This window comes from Eleutherodactylus coqui, chromosome 6 (assembly GCF_035609145.1).
Source record: "Eleutherodactylus coqui strain aEleCoq1 chromosome 6, aEleCoq1.hap1, whole genome shotgun sequence".
NCBI lineage: Eukaryota > Metazoa > Chordata > Amphibia > Anura > Eleutherodactylidae > Eleutherodactylus > Eleutherodactylus coqui.
The window spans coordinates 60211327-60228939 of record NC_089842.1 but is presented as its reverse complement, the minus strand read 5'-3'; the positions used below and the strand labels follow the sequence as shown (position 1 = coordinate 60228939).

At 45.3% G+C, this 17613-nt stretch overlaps 1 protein-coding gene across 1 annotated transcript in view; it reads right to left on the bottom strand.

Moving 5' to 3' along the window:
- TTLL10 (tubulin tyrosine ligase like 10) overlaps positions 1-9441 on the bottom strand; it is an 83370-nt gene extending 73929 nt beyond the window's left edge. Inside the window, exon 1 of the mRNA XM_066606902.1 lies at positions 9399-9441. The gene's annotated coding sequence lies outside the window, so the exon portion shown is untranslated. The remainder of the gene's footprint in view (positions 1-9398) is intronic.
- Between the last annotated feature and the right edge of the window lie 8172 nt (positions 9442-17613).

Below are 17613 nucleotides of genomic sequence, written 5' to 3'. Positions count from 1 at the left end.
AAAGCGCGCTAATGTCTCAGAGAGGAAACTGAAAGTAACCGGAACACCGCGTGGTACTCGTTACGAGTAACGAGCATCCCGAACACCCTAATATTCGCACGAATATCAAGCTCGGACGAGTACGTTCGCTCATCTCTAGTATAGAATGTGTTCTTGTCCATCTGGGTTTTTTTTCCGTTTCGTGGGGTTTTTTCACATAGGAACTGTCAGTTGCATATGTCTCCTTATTTTTTTCTTAATGCACCCATGATTGTCAATGGAGTTCTGCAAAAAGCGCGCAAAAAATGCCGCGAAAAACACGCGGAAACGCTGCGTTTTTCACGCGCGAAAATCGGCAACGCAAGTGGGTAGGCGCCCTAAAAGAAAAATTAACTAAGGGCAGTTTCAGACAAATACATCCCATACAAATACACGTATGCTCGTGTGAATCCGGATTTAGACAGCAATAGCACTGGAAATGGTCAACTGCTGTTGTAGGGAATGATGAGTTGTGTGTTCAGACAAATTAGTTGGAGCACCAGTGTTGTATTAGCCTATAATTTGCTTGATTGTGCACCACCTTTTAATCAAAACGATTCTTGGCATCCCCCTCTGACCCCTTTCGTCGCCGAGTTGTTTATGTCCACAGAATCCCCTTTTGTTGGATATTTGTCTTTATTCACACCATCCTGGCCCCGGCTAGTCTTGCACCGATGACCGGGCCTTGTTGGAAGTCCCTCAAATCATTGGATTTTCCCTTCTAGCATGAATTCACATTGTTACTGATCCACAGAAAACTTGTTGCACTCCGGGTCATGTATCTAATATCCATACAGGGAAGCTCCAATTATAAAAGGGCCGGTGTCTCTAATAAAAGCAGCCATTCAGTGTATACGATATAGCAGTACATATCATCTATCCTGTAGGATACTTAGGATGAATGATCAATGTAGTTGGTTGGCCAACCCCTTTAATTCCTTAATGACACGGCCTATTTTGGGCTTGATGTGACGATTTTTGGGGGATTTTCATCTCCACCTTTCAAAAGGCATAACTTTTTATTTTTCCATCATCACGGCCATGTGAGGGCTTTTTTTTTGCACAGCGAATTGCTGTTTTTATTGGTACCATTTTCTGGATACACAAATTGTATTCTATAATTTCTATTACATTCTTTTGGAGGGGATGAAGAAAAAAACACCTCAAATCTGCCATTTTTTTTTGCGTTTTTTTACAGCACTAATCATATAGCATAATTTTTTTATGCTTTTTATGATTATTATACCAAAATTACATATTTTTACTTTTTTCCACTTTTGCACAATAAAAACCATTTTTTCTTGGCATCGCCGCATTCAAAGTCCCATGACTTTTTAATTTTTTTCATTGAGGGAGCTTTATGAGGGTTTGTTTTTTCTGTGGCGAGCTGTAGTTTTTACTGGTACCATTTTGAGCTGCGGGATAAATAGTGTGTTCAATTTATTGTACGGGTGGTTATGGAAGTGGAAATACCAAATATGCGCTTTTTAAAAATGTTAAAAAAAAGAGGGGAAGTGGGCAAAATTTTTTTTTACTGGGATGATTTAGTAAATCCTGCACTGAGCAGGGGGTTGGACACGATGACCCTGGAGGTCCCTTCCAACTTTACCATTCTATGATTCTATGACTATTTTTATATTTTTACACATTTTTTATGTCCCTTTAGGGAACTTGAACCTGTGATCTTGTACTTGCTATTATAATACATTGCAGTACATCTGTACATTAACACTATTAGTAGCAATCATATGCCATGGCAACTCATCGACCCTCTATGATAATATCGCGATGGGCCGATGACGTCACAGAGGGAGCAAGCTCAACATTGATTGCGATATGTAAGGGGTTAACAGCAGGGACTGGTATTTTCACTGATCCCTGCTGGTGCAGTGGGAGGCCGGCTGTCAGTCACCAAAGTCTCAGAAGCTGAGCCTGTGCCAGGCACAGATCATAAGTTTACGTTCTGTTGCCTTAAGTACCAAGCAGCCAGGACATAAAGTTACGTCCTGTGGCGTTAAGGGGTTAGTTAGGCTGAAACATTAGGCTGAATGGACGGAGAAGCACGAGTCACAAATTCCCACTCCAACTTTACCTACGGGTGATTTTTCACACGCTGGTTCTGCCAGCAGCGTTGTGTTTCTCCTCCTGGTGAGATGATCTCGGTGTAAGTTGCTTTCTTGTTCTGCTCCTTAGCAGGTCATTGTATACCCAGAAATGGGTAAGTGTGAATACAGCAGAAAAGACAATGAACTGGATGAAATCCAATCTACCTATACTGGAAACCAAAGGCTGACATGCCAACTACTTATTAAAAAGAAGGGGGTAAAGCTGCTGGCATGAATGAAAATGAAAAGCAGACGATTGCTCATAGCTCTCTAAACTGAAGGAACATTTTGCACTTGCCAAGAGCAGATCTCCTTCACATAAACTGAGCAGCAAGAAGCATTTGTCTTACTTTCTTGGATGAAATTTCATACAGCACTTAGGTTATGTGATTACCTTATGTGTCATAATACAATGGAGGGATGTGATAACTTATTTTCAGCCAGGACTCAGTTTGCCCATTTATAATTGACAGTCCTGATTTTATATTGCATCCTATATAAATGGCAACAAGCCAGAGACGATTCACTTCTATCAATTATGCAATTTAAAGGGGAACTCAAATATTGATAACTGAACCCAAAGATGGATCACTAATATTGGATCAGTGCGGGTCCAACTTCTGGCAGTCCCTGACAAGTTGGGGTGGCACTCAGGCCAGTGCTGAAGACTCTTCCTTGGCCTCTGACCTCGCATTCACTGGTCACATGGCCTCTGTGCAGCTCAGTCACATTCAAGATATTGAATCCTTTCTTAGTTACCTATGAGGAAGGGAATTTTAACATGCCTGGAATGTAGTGGGGGTGCCTTCCATAATGGCTGTTTCAGGCTCGTGCAGCAACGTACCTGCAGATTTGTTATGTGAAGTATTAATATGTGATCCTTGGGTATAATCAGTGGAGTTATTTCTTTTATTTAAATATAAGCTAATTCCCATTGGTTGCAAGGCATCATGTGGGACATCTGGAGGACTGAGGCACCTTAGAGAGGTGCACTGGTTCCTGGTGTGGTGTAGTTCATGGTAGCAAATAGATGGGAAGCATTGGCTACCTGGTGGGTGCTGAATCAGCAGGCCCGCTAACGGACATTTTGCTACAAAGACCTACTTTTTGTTTTGCAACATTGTTTTTTCTAAGCTTGTACCGTCGCCACTTATTCCATCCATGGGAACACCTAGCCCATTGCTTTCAGTGGTACCTTAAAAGTTATCCCAGTGCACTTAAATGCCGTGTGATGTGCATGCAAGTGCGATGCAATGTCCCCCATTGAAGTCAATGGGAAACACTTGCGGTCCTAACATACGTGGGACGATTGCAATTTCACACAAGTGATGCAATACAGAATAAAAAACTATTCACATCGCCATGAAAAAGCATGCTGGTAAGCGCAATATCAGGCTAAGCTTCTCGGCTTAAAATGGTGCTGGCCCATGTGAATAAGCCCTAAAGCAGTTTCCCTTTATGGATGCAGGATTTCCATTCTTTGCGATATTGCGGTTCCATCCCGGCATATCCGCACACACAATCCGCACAACTAATTTATCTGAGCAACTAGAACTGTATAGGAGGCTTATCAGACAGAGGGATAAGGAGCTCCAGGTACAATACAGCTAATAAAGGTGACATATGATCACAGGAAAGAGGTGGCTGAGCCAATTCTCATATCACATACACACCAGGCTTCTCTTGCTGCTCAGATGTGGATTTCTCACACAAATCAGACTTATTTATCTGGGTCTATTAACCCTTTCCAATCCAGTGTCAGCCCTGGTCCAACATTAAGATTTCCTTGTATAGCATCAGTGTTTGACGAGGGCCGACACGTTTGTAACAGTATGCAGGACAGCGCTCTGATGTTGGAGGTTTTTCTGCATATGTATGCTACGGTATGCAGGACAGCGCTCTGATGTCGGAGGCAATTCTGTATAAGTATGCTACAGTATGCAGGACAGTGCTCTGATGTTAGAGGTTGTTCTGTATATGTATGCTACAGTATTCAGGACAGCCCTCTGATGTTGGAGGCTATTCTGTATATCTATGCTACAGTATCCAGGACAGTGCTCTGATGTTGGAGACTATTCTGTATATCTATGCTGCAGTATGCAGGACAGTGTTTTGATGTTGGAGGCTATTTTATATATCTATGCTGCAGTATGCAGGACAGCACTCTGATGTCGGAGGTTTTTCTGTATATGTATGCTACAGTATACAGGGCAGTGCTCTGATGTCGGAGGTTGTTCTGCATATGTATACTACAGTATGCAGGAGAGCGCTCTGATGTTGGAGGCTATTCTGTATATGCTAAAGTATGCAGGACAGCGCTCTGATGTCAGAAGTTGTTCTGCATATTATGCTACAGTATGCAGGAGAACGCTCTGATGTTGGAGGCTATTCTGTATATGCTAAAGTATGCAGGACAGCGCTCTGATGTTGGAGGCTATTCTGCATATGTATGCTACAGTATTCTGGACAACGCTCTGATGTCGGAGGCTATTCTGTATGTCTATGCTACAGTATTCAGGACAGCACTCTGATGTCGATGGTTGTTCTGCATATGTATGCTGCAGTATGCAGGACAGTGCTCTGATGTTGGAGGTTGTTCTGCATATGTCTGCTACAGTATGCAGGTCACGGCTCTGATGTTGGAGGCTATTCTGTATATCTACGGTTTGTTACAGTATGCAGAACAGCGCTCTAATGTTGGAGGCTGTTCTGTATGTTACAGTATGCAGGACAGCGCTCTGATGTTGGAGGCTATTCTGTATATGTATGCTACAGTATGCAGGACAGCTCTCTGATGTCGGAGGCCATTCTGTATATGTATGCTACAGAATGCAGGACAGCACTCTGATGTCGGAGGTTATTCTGCATATGTATACTGCAGTATGCAGGACAGCGCTCTGATGTTGGAGGTTGTTCTGCAAATGTATGTTACAGTATACAGGACAGTGCTCTGATGTTGGAGGCTATTCTGTATATCTATGCCACAGTATACAGGAGAGCACTCTGATGTCGGAGGTTGTTCTGTATATGTATGCTGCAGAATGCAGGACAGCGCTCTGATGTCGGAAGTTGTTCTGCATATGTATGTTACATTATTCAGGACAGCGCTTTGATGTTGGAGGCTATTCTGTATATGTATGTTACAGTATGCAGGACAGTGTTCTGATGTCGGAGGCTATTCTGCATATGTATGCTACAGTATTCAGGACAGCGCTCTGATGTTGGAGGCTATTCTGTATATGCTACAGTATGCAGGACAACGTTCTGATGTCGGAGGTTGTTCTGCATATGTTTGTTACAGTATTCAGGACAGTGCTCTGATGTCGGAGGTTGTTCTGCATATGTATGTTACAGTATTCAAGACAGTGCTCTGATGTTGGAGGCTATTTTGTATATCTATGCTACAGCTTGCAGGACAGCGCTCTGATGTTGGAAGTTGTTCTGTATAAGTATGCTACAGTATTCAGGACAGCACTCTGATGTTGGAGGCTATTCTGTATATGCTACAGTATGCAGGACAGCGTTCTGATGTTGGAGGTTGTTCTGCATATGTATGCTACAGTATGCAGGACAGCGCTCTGATGTCAGAGGTTGTTCTGCATATGTATGCTACAGTATGCAGGACAGCACTCTGATGTCGGAGGCTATTTTGTATATGCTACAGTATGCATGACAGCGTTTCGATGTTAGAGGTTGTTCTGCATCTGTATGCTACAGTATTTAGGACAATGCTCTGATGTCGGAGGCTATTCTGTATATCTATGCTACAGTATTCAGGACAGCGCTCTGATGCCGGAGGTTTTTCTGTATATGTATGTTACTTATACGCATATGTATGTTGTTTATATTCAAACATAGGGGATATCAATTTTCCACAGCAGAAAATCCACAGCAGCCAATCCCCTGCGAATACACAAAAGATTTTGGAGCAGATTTGCTGCAGAGGATTTGCCACAAATTTCACTCTTTGTTTTGTAAAGAGTGAGATCTGTATTGAATATCGGGAGTGTAAATGTATGCATGGATTTAGTGTGGTTTTTGTCTGTATCTCTTTCCCCCTGCAGGGAACCCCTCTCTCTCCGCAACAAGGATTTCCCTCCTCTCTCCCCACTGCTGGGGAATCCCTCCCGCCCTGCTGTTTGGGAAACCCCCAGCCTTGCTGAGATGAAGGGAGTCCAGGGCGATGAAGGGGGTTCCCCCGGGGCTTACCTTTATCGCTCTCTCTCCCCCCCCCCCCCTAGATCTCCCGTTGCTGGCTAGCTCGCATAGTCACCCAGAGGAGTCTATGGAGGCTTCTGCACTTTGTGCACCAATAATATGTCAGGACTAGAGATGAGCGAACACGTTCGGCCCCGCCCCTTTTTCGCCCGAACACCGAACTTTGCGAACACTTCAGTGTTCGGGCGAAAAAGTTCGGGGGCCGCCGTGGCAGCGCGGGGGGGTGCGGCGGGGAGTGGGGGGGAGAGGGAGAGAGAGAGGGCTCCCCCCTGTTCCCCGCTACTGCCGCCCGCGCCGCCGCGCATCTCCCCGCCCCCCGGCGGCACCCGAACTTTTTCGCCCGAACACTGAAGTGTTCGCAAAGTTCGGTGTTCGGACGAAAAAGGGGCGGGGCCGAACGTGTTCGCTCATCTCTAGTCAGGACCAATGTTTTCGCGCAGCAGGGAATTCCAGTCGCCAATCCAATCTTTTTAGGTGCTTTTTTTCCCTCTGCTTGGCTATAATTCCTTCCTCTGAATGTTTCCATAGGAAACCATTGGTTCTACATGTCACGCTTTTTTGCGCATGTAAGTTAGCTGCGTAAATTCCCTTGCATGAATGAGACATTGATGGGTAATTTAGGTCCATGATACGGATCAAATTAGGACATGATTAGAGATGATCGAATATACTCGTTTTGAGTAATTACTCGATCGAGCACCGCGATTTTCGAGTACTTCCGTACTTGGGTGAAAAGATTCGGGGGGTGCTGGGGGCGGGGGGGCATGGCGGAGGGGTAGCAGCGGGGAACAGGGGGGAGCCCTCTCTCTCTCCCTCTCCCCCCCACTCCCCGCTGCAACCCCCCACTCACCCACGGCGCCCCCCGAATCTTTTCGCCCGAGTACGGAAGTACTCGAAAATCGCCGCGCTCGGGTAAAAAAGGGGCGTGGCCGAGTAGGTTCGCTCATCTCTAGACATGATGCTTTTTATTTTCATTATTTTTTAACTTCCTTAAGTTTTTATTATTGTCCCACTACAAGTCTTAATTAGCAGCATCTTTTATCACTCTTTTCATCCATTAGCATACATCAGTAGAGTAGTGCATTAGAAAGCCTATTAGGTCAACAAGAGGCTGAGCCTCATAGGTCAACATAGCTGGCAGACCCATAGGCTATATCTAAGCCTCCAGGTGCCGAACAACCCATCAGAAACTGCAATCACATCGCAAGGATCCAATGGGTGACTGAGGGAGCCTGTCAGCCTTTAAATACTGCGGTCACGTTGACACTGGGGATCCGAGCAAGTGCTCGTTACAGGAAACCTGCAATGGGCTTCCAATGCAGCGATGTCAAAAGACGGCGCTGCTGAATAAAGCCCCTTAACCCTTCCTATCCTATTTGTATCCTGGTTTTCCTAGGGGGGCTTACTCTTTTTCTGCCATTATACAACGGCGCTATATGCTGGCTAAAGCCAGTACTGCATGAGGTGACACGTTGGATAGGCTCTGACAGTAGAGAGGCTGGCAATATACAGTAAGAGAACCCCGATGGATGCCTTCCAACATCGGAGCTGTACAGCCTTAAATCATAATGTCTTGAGAGGTCAGACAGTGGATTGGAAAGGGTTAACAGACGCCCTCAAAAGACGTATAGGTGGCCGTTAAAGGGTTAAGAATGCATGTAAGAAAAGCAAACTTTTTTTTTTTAACTAAATGGTTCATGTACTTTTAGAGATTTTTTTGGGGGTGGCATTTTTTCAATTCACGGAAATAGAACCCGTTATTCGCAACGTGGGACGATCTTTTTGCTTTCGGCGTGTCCTATTTTTTGGACAATACTGGCCATTATTTTCTGTGGGAGTACAACTAAATTGCCTCACGTTCGCATACAAATGCCATTTTCATGCAAGCGTGATGTGATTTTTTTTTAGATTTCCTGTTGAAGCAAGACGCGATTGTTACGTGATTTCTCACAAATTTCAACGCAATCAGTGCAAAAAACTCATGTTTACACGTGCAATATTTTGTGCTCGCCTGTGTGAATACACCCTGAGGGCTTATTCAGACGATCGTAGTTACGTAGGTATTTCCGCAGGTTTACAAGTCGCACATAAAACGTGCCAACGCGAAGCATTGGATTTCAATGGCCTCCTTCAGCTGAATGTGTTTTTTCCGCGCAAAATATCAGTGCGATAAAAAAATTGGACCGACTCGATCCTTTTCGTACAGCTTTTTTATACGTTGTGTCAAAAGATAGTTCTTGCCCCATCTTTTGCTGTGTTACGCAAAAAGCTTCCATAGACTTCTTCAGCAGCTGGGAGGGGAGGGGGAGGGAGTTACCCTGCGTAGAACGCTGGGAAAATAAGACAGCTCGTCATAATTAGGCATTAATTGCCATTCCGAGGATTTCTTCTGATCATCGCTTACCGTCGCTTCAGCGTGTATTTTTCACATACACGCAGTAGCGCCCCGTTTGAATGGCTTTAAATATGCCAATTACGTATACGGGAGTTGATCATGGCAAAAATTCATTCATGTGAATATACGGTGCGTATACAGCTTAATTAGTCCTGATGTATTTCACTTTCCACGAAATTGCGCAGCATATAGACTCCTATGGAGCCATTGGTGTAAAAATGAGCACAGAGATACAGCGTGCAGCGTTTTTTTTCATGCATGCAAAAATGTGAAGCGCGAGAGAACCCATTGCAATCAATGTATCCTATTCTCTGCGTATTGCGCTCGCAAACACGTCCGTGGGAAGCCGCTCTAACTTTGCTTTTTACCCTGCGATGCATTTCTTAGTGAAATCACACTTAGACATGAATGGGTGTTTTCCACAAAAAATACTATTGATGACCTATCATAATCTGTGACTTGTCACAAGAGCTGACACTCTAAGTCTTACCTTCCCCATTCTCCTCTGTAACCCTTTATATTCAGAGTCCAATCTTACAGAGATATAATATGCAGCTGCTTTCTGCTCCTTTTCCCCGCACTCCTCCGTTACTTTGCAGCATTCCTGGATTTTCACTCCCCTCCATCCTTATTTTTGGCGCAGCGCCCCCATCAGCACTAACCTGGCGTCACCCGCGTGATAATGACAGCTCCACTCACTGCAGGAAGTCATTGTGTTCTGCAGAAGCTGCTCCTCCAGTTGCTGGGACACCGGAGGGTGACGAAGTGCAGCGCTGCCTACAACTCCTTCCAGCAGCCGTTCCCTAGCAACTCCTGGCTGGAGACCGGACGGGACGCCGCACGCTACAGCTCTATTGTCTGCGCTACTTGCACCGAACTGCGGGCAGCGTGCAGAACGTACACCGACCAGCCAGGACGTCAGCGACCGCCTGAAGTGCTAATCCGCTGATGATGGTCGCACTTGTCAATGATTGCGCTATATTAATCACTGTATATGTTGATTTCCCAACCTGCGTTTTTTTTCATAAATGTATAAAAACACGGTTACCTAGGCAGCCATATGCAGGCAAAAAAATCGCATACGCACTCCGAAGCAGGGAAATACAAAAGGAATATGCAGGCTTTGATACGCAGCATTTTACGCATACGCCTGTGGACATGAGTCCAAACAGTAAGGCTACATTCACACAGGCAAGCGTGATATCGGACCAAGAAACTATGCCCGATATTGCACTGCGCGTTTCACGGCGATTCAAAATTGTATCACTTCTCTAAAATTGCGATTTTCACACACGGAAGGATCACAAGTGTTTCCTATTGTCTTCAGTGGAAACATCAAATCGTACTCGCACGCACATAGCGCGCCATGCGATGGCTTCCAAGGTCCCATTGAAAACAATAGGCGTGGCGCTCCGCGGGAACACCAAAATGTAGAACACGCTCGTGTGAATAAGTCTATTTGAAAGAATGGAGTCCATATTCGTGCGAGTTTTGTGCGCATCACACAACACTTGCGTGATAATCTTGGTCGTGTGGATATCCCTGAGGTCAGATTCAAACAAGCGTAAGGGTTGTCTCGCACTAGTATGATGCCGCGTATTAAAAGCTGTGCGCATAATACACAGTATTGACTTTCAATTGTGCCTCTCAGACACAGCACGTGAAATACGTACACAAATACATCGCAGTAGGCACTATCTTGGCGCATATCACCCGCGCATACCTGCCAAGATAGTGCACAATTCATTGCATACTTGCTGCATGCTCCTGTACGGTGCGCTGCAAAAAAAACGCTCCTGTGAGGGACCCCTTAGCAAGATATTTTGCGGAGCAATTTTACGGAATGGGCGCTGTATATTTGCGCACGCATTTGCATGTTTCTGTACAAAACAATACGCACCAGAGCTCTCAGCCATTGCAATGGTCAATTAGTTTCATGACTTAAGAGTAAGAGAATATGACATGCTGTGTATTTTTTTGCGCGCACGCAAAATACGCACATGTAAACAAACTCATTGAAATAAATAGGTCATATTTTCTGTGTGTGCGAATACGCTTGTGTGAACCCGGCCTTAGGCTGAATTCACACAAGTGAGCGCAATCAGTCCAAGAAACGCAGGCCAATATCACGCTTATAAACTTAAAAAAGGCATTGTACTTGCGATTTTCATTCGCGTGAAAAGATCGCAAGTGCTTCCAATAGATTTCAGTGGTAATAATTGCATTGCATTTAAAGATCCCATAGGAAATAATCGTTGTTTTTTTTTTACAATGAATCGCCCAAAAATAGGATATGCAGCGAGCGAAAAATCACTCATGTGTATAAATACATTGAAATCAATGTGTTATTAGTAAAGATGAGCGAGTATACTCACTAAAGGCAATTGCTCGAGCGAGCATTGCCTTTATCGAGTACCTGCCTGCTCGAGATGGAAGGTTCGGGTGCCGGTGCGGAGGAGCGGTGAGTGCGGCTGTCAGCAGGAGGGAGCGGGGGGGAGAGAGGGAGAGATCTCCCCTCCGTTCCACTCTGCTCTCCCCTGCAGCTCCCTGCCCGCTGCCGGCACCTGAACGTTTCATCTCGAGCGGGCAGGTACTCGATAAAGGCAATGCTCGCTCGAGCAATTGCCTTTACAGAGTATACTCGCTCATCTCTAGTTATTAACACGCGCGAGTTCCGTCCATATCACTATCGGATGAACTTGTACGTACAACTCGCCCGTGTGAATGCACCCTTCATACTTGAAGTTGATCAGTTAAAGGCAGGTAACATGGGCGAGTGTTAGGATCAGAACAACTCTGACGAGGACCAAATTATGATGGCAAGACGACTGGGTCCGAGCATCTCCAAAATATCAAGTATGGTGGGGTGTTCTTGGTATGTGGTGGAAAGTGGTCCAAGGAAGGAAAACCGGTAACAGGCTGATGGCGCCCAAGGCTCACTGATCTGTTTTGAGAGTGAAGGCTAGTCCATCTGGTCTAATCCCGTAGAAGACTATAGCACTAATTACTGAAGAAGTTACTGCTAGACTAGTTATAGTATAAATGTGTCATAACACATAGGGCATCATGACTTGATGTGTATGTATAGGGAGGGAATGGGACAGCCGAATGGGGGTGGTAGCGTGGCCAGCAACCCAGCAACCAAGGGTAAAGTTCCATGTACTCTCAGTGAAACATTCTATCCCAAGCCCCTCCAACATAGAAGACATGTAATGGGGAAGTAATCAGTCATACCGGACAATACTACATGACGCTCTTTTTATGTTGAAAATAAACTCTTTAATTGAAAGTCCAGCTCTTACGTCTTCCACACCCATGAACTGGCCAAATCAGATGGAACTGCCGAACTGTGAACTTAACTCGCGGACAGACATAAACCAACTACTGACAAGCGCTCAAAACACTCACCTGCATACCTGCACACATAGCCAGATGGAATAACTATAGAATGTTTGAAGTATTAGTTTGTATTTTGGCCAGCATACTTAAGCCAACAAGCCCACTTCAAGGATCCTCGTTGTCAAGTGGGTCCCTACTCTAACGAGACAACTAACCCAGGGAAACCTGCGTGCATGTAGGGCGATTGTCCCGACAGGGACGACCCTGCGCTGGAACCTAGGGACCTACCTAATTCTAGATATCAAAGGACACAGCAAGACACAGTTCACACTACACCTTCGGAAACCTGCACAGAAACACAAGAACATGACACCGCTCACACCCAAACATGACCATTCACGCCTCATGTCTGGCCACATGCACAGACACATAGGAACATTACACTGCTCACACTGAACAAACAGGGGAAAGGCCAGCAGCCTCTAGCAGAATGGCTGGTATGCATGAGCAGCAGACCTGGGGGATTGGCTGGCGGAGCAATCCACACCCAGCCAGCTCAATCAACCCCACCTGTGGAGCTGTGCTGCTGGAGACCCATGTAGAACAACAGATTCCAGCAGCATTAAAAACATATTAACACAATTGTGCCACACCTCTCGCATATATGGAGCTGTAGAGCTGCAAAGTGGTCAGAGTGTCCATGTTGACCCCTGTCCACTGCTCAAAGTGCCTACAATGAGCACATGAGCATTAGAACAGTAAGAGATGGAACATAGGCAGAGGCCTTGTGGTGATGCCAACATTACAGAGTTTGTAGGTTAGGGATAAGGAATTAAGGAGTTAAGTAAGACGGGGCTGGGGCTTCTGGGGGATTAAACTCCTGGGAGAGCACATTCAGCACAGGGACAGAGTAGTGGAAGTTTTGTCCTCCCTCCCTTCATTTTTCAGGGATTTTGGTAGAGAGCCGGGATCATAGTCCATCAAATGAGGAGTGGCGATGGTGGCAGTACATGGTGTTATGATGGGTGTTGGCGGGTGGGATCCTTGGAGATGGTCCTTTATTGGTGGGAGGGGAGTCATTGTGAATGTGGTCCCCTTAATTCATGGAGCAACTGTTGGTTAGTCTGGTGCTTTTGGGGCTCTGACGGGGTGCACTCCCTGAGAGTTTTGATAACCCTTAAGGTGCTTACCTATCGTGCCTAATGGGGCCCCTGAGCCAGTGGTGTCAGATGAGGGTAAAAGAGCATCCAATTTAATAAATACAATTGGGCATTAGATTTTGTGGCTCTGTGGACCTCACTCACTTTTGTATAATCTTGTTCAATAAAATGACTGCTGGGGCCAATTTAATCCAAAAACACAATTGTTGGGATCATTAATGGGTAATGGGGGTTCACAGTACAATGTGTTTTATTCTGTGGGGGAGGAGTTGTTTGAGAAAGGGAGGGGGTGCTGGCTATAGTTTGTTGGGGAGATATGGGTAGATCAGACTCTATAATACCTGAGTCATGGACAATGGAGGATGGAAGGAGACGGCCTGGTCTGATAAATGATGGTATTGTTTATGGGAAGAAGACAAGCCGGCGATGGCAGTGTCATTGTCATTCAATGGGCCTAATCCTCGAAGTAATATACTTATGTCTGTGGTGAAACACAAGGATCCTCTTGGAAACTTTACGTTGCATGTGAAGAGAGGGTTGTGTAAACCTCATTTAGATGCTTGAGATGCGGATTATTGTCTGATGTGATTTAGATGTGAAATTAGTGCTAAAATCCCCGTCACATCCAACACTTGTGAAAGGACCTTGAACGATTTATAAGGGCCTTTCACATGGGCGGAATTTTCTGCATTCTGCGTCGCAAGTCACGGTAAATTGAAATGGCTTAAATCAGCCTGCAATTCTGTACAAAATCTGCAATAAGCCCTGCGGATTGTGACGTGGAATTGTACAGCAGCAAATTCTGTTGCGTCGCGGTGGAGATATTCCACCCGTGTAAAAGGCCCCTGAGATGAGATCTGTACAGGTAAAACTAGGACTACAGAGCAGCTTAGTGCGTGCGGCAACATTGTATCTAACGATTCATTAGAGAGTCGCAATTGTTTTTTAAGGGTAGCATGTGACTTTGCCAGAATTGACTGCAATGCGAGCGGAGCGCAACTGCTACTTGCTTGCAGCCTTTTTGCAATTTAGCTGTTTTTGAGTTCTCTTTTCCCTTTTCAAAGATGGCGCCCACAGTCTCTTTTGGAGACCAACATGTAACTACCCTTCGGCAGGTCTCTGGACTGTTGTAAATATGGCTCACCGTAGATTAGCATTAGGCCGGTGGTACATGAACATATGTGTACTTATGATCGCAATGTTTTTGCGGAATATACGGTGCCTTTTTGCACTTGCATTGATGTATTTTACTGTACTTTTTCCGTGCACAAGGCGTGTGCATTTGCGTGCGGCAAAAAAAATATGCCCCAATTGAAATGGCTAATTAGCCTAATGAGTTGCAGATGTGTTCTTTTTCCTGCGCAATTACGCAGTGTTTCACGCATCTCTTTGCATATTTTGTGCGCAATTTGGAAATTCTCACTGACCTTTATGTGGACCTTGGGGTACAAATGTGCAGGAAAATAGAGCATGCTGTGTTTTTTTTTCTCCGACTGAAACGTGCAGGAAAGATACGCACATGTGAACTAACCCGTTGAAATCAATAGGTTCTATTTAATGTGTATTGAGCGCAAATTTTGCATATGCAAATCCACCCCTGTTACCCGGCAAATAAGCCCATGCTTAGAACTAAAACAGACTGGTGCATGCACAAATATGCTCACCGCTATGGAGCGTATCAGCGCATGAACCAGTGTTTTTTTTCCTTCGGACTATTCAAATTCGCGTGCATTTGAACAAAAAATGAGGAAGATAGGTCGTGCCTTCTCTTTCTCGCACGTAGAAATACTGTGCCCTGAACAGGATGGCAGGCTGAGTTCTATCTGACTGTGGAAGCGGGAGGTTGTGAATGAGTCCTGCGTCACATCGCGCACTTCAAAGACTTTCTATATTGGTCACTATCAGTTTTTTATTGTGATATGACGGATTATTATTTATTGGAGGCACTTTGATGTTTCCAGCGGTTCGGTGGGCGCTGTTGGCACGCTCCGTCGGATGCTTGTCTGCGCACTTTGTACTTTATTATATCGTATGATAAACTAATTAGTGATGATCGTTATGCACTATATATATCAGTGTAGTAACTCGCACACAACTGCTTGAGAAAGGCCTGAAACATCGCTTGTGAATAACGCTACATAAATTCACTTTTTTACTCCTGTCGCGGTTGGTCGTGCGAAACATAGTTTCTCTCCATAGGAGGGTTTTCGTACTATAACGTTACATAGTAACTAGTTGTAACCTCTTTTTAAAGCGACAGTACACAATACATCTCCTGCGATAGACAGAATATACTTGCCATCTCTCGCCAACACATACATCTCCTCCCATTCCTCCTGGCAGCAGCGAGGCACACGATGCTTTACATCACTATCAGTGCTTTTTGCAACTTCCCTTTCTTGCGGCATAACCGCTACATAAATCATCTTTATGGCCATAGGTCCCAACCTTAAATGCCCCGCAGGAGCAGCGTCCTTACCCACAGAATGTAATACACATCGTAGATGTCACTGGTGTCCAGAGGTCGCCGCATCACGATATTGGCGGTTCAGAACGCCACATAACATCCGACTTCGTAAGGCCTTGCATTCACAATCTATGGCGCCATAACGTACAGACTCCGTGAGTCCATTAACGCAGGGATTTACATAATGCAGACTTGGGGGTAATAAGCACAGTCATGAACATCCCAGCAGCAATAACCGGTTCACTTCTTCTGCAGCGTCTCTATCTCTTCGCATTGCTGCCGTGGTGTCAAGTGATTGCGGGGAGGGAGACTCCCCCTCGTGCCACGTGCTGCTTCAACCCAGGAGGGCTGCCCCTCCATCTTCGCCCAAGGTCATCAGGGCCCTTGTTAGTTCATGTCCATCTCTGTGATGGCTACCACCACATTGCGTCAAACTACTGCTACGGTACTCTGTAGCCTACTGCTGCCCCATTCTGCTCTCTTCCTGCTCTTTTCTGTGCTGCCTCCCTCTGTGATCTGTTCTGCGCACTTCCTGAGACATTGCACAGTCCCCTTTATACCGCGGTTGCAGGGCGCCAAAATATTCCCGGATTCAGAAGGTCAGAGGGGTCTAGCTCTGCTCCTCTACTTCTCCGAGGCCGGGTCTTCACAGTGTTGATGGCGTTAGCCTCATCAGCGCTGCATCTTAGGGGCGAAACCCCTTTCTTCAGCCTCTAGGAGGCATCTACATCATGGCGCCTTGTGCCTGCTTCTGCCTCCTCACCTGAGCTGTGTCCCTCTGACCAATGGAGAGGAGCCTTCACACAGCCTCCGCAATCCCCTGCTCCCAGGTATTTCTCGGACTGAGAGGGGGTTAAGCTTAACATTGTGGCTGTAAGCTGCATGTTGTGAGGGGGTAGGTGCTGCAGCATTTCCCCCTTACACTGCTTTACATTATGGAGACCAGGGGCGTAACTATAGAGGATGCAGGGGATGCGGTAGCACCCGGGCCCCGGAGACTTAGGGGGCTCATAAGGCCTCTCTTCTCCATATAGGTAACCCAGTACTATGAATATAGCATTATAGTTGGTGGCCCTGTTACAGGTTTTGTATTGGGGCCAAAGAGCTTCAGGTTACACCTCTGGTGGAGACTTATCTAAAAGACGTGCGCCTATCCTTGAGAATATTCGTGCCGTTTATATTATTCAATAGATGGATGGATCCAGTAAATAGATAGATGGAGATATAGTAGATAGACGGATAGATAACCACAGCCTGGAGATCACGCCGTTGCATTCGACAGTCATTTAGCAATCAATTTGGTAACCTCGCTGAGTGGCGATGTCAACGTGCTCTCCGGCCCGTCTGTATCCTGACCATCCAGTGGCCACTATGTGGGACAACACTATCTAGTTATTGAATATATACATTTTGTCGATTATTTCCAGAATGTCTGGAATACACTACTTCACCCATAGGTGGCGCTCAACACAGCCTGAAATGTTAAACTAGAAAGAATGATGAACACCACCGATTGTAAATGACAGATTATATTGCTGTAAACCAGCAGCGTCCGTGCATCATATGACACAATGTTCCCATAATGACACCGCGCCGGCCAAATGTAACACACAAGTGGAGAACAGAGATTAGAAAAGCAGATATAGACTAACTACTGCCATTATTTCTTTGTTTTTGCTTAGGTCTGATAAACTTAAATTTTTCCCTGCATGCAATTTAAGTTTTCCCCCTATCCCAACAGAATATGTAATGTATATACAGTAAGAACCCTTCTAGATGAGATGATTATCATTCAAAAAATTGTTCAAACGTGCCAAAGTGAATGATATCATTATTAGCGCATGAACCAGGGTTTTTTTTTTCTCGACTATTCGAACTCCACACTGTTGCGCACGAGTTTGAAAAAAATAA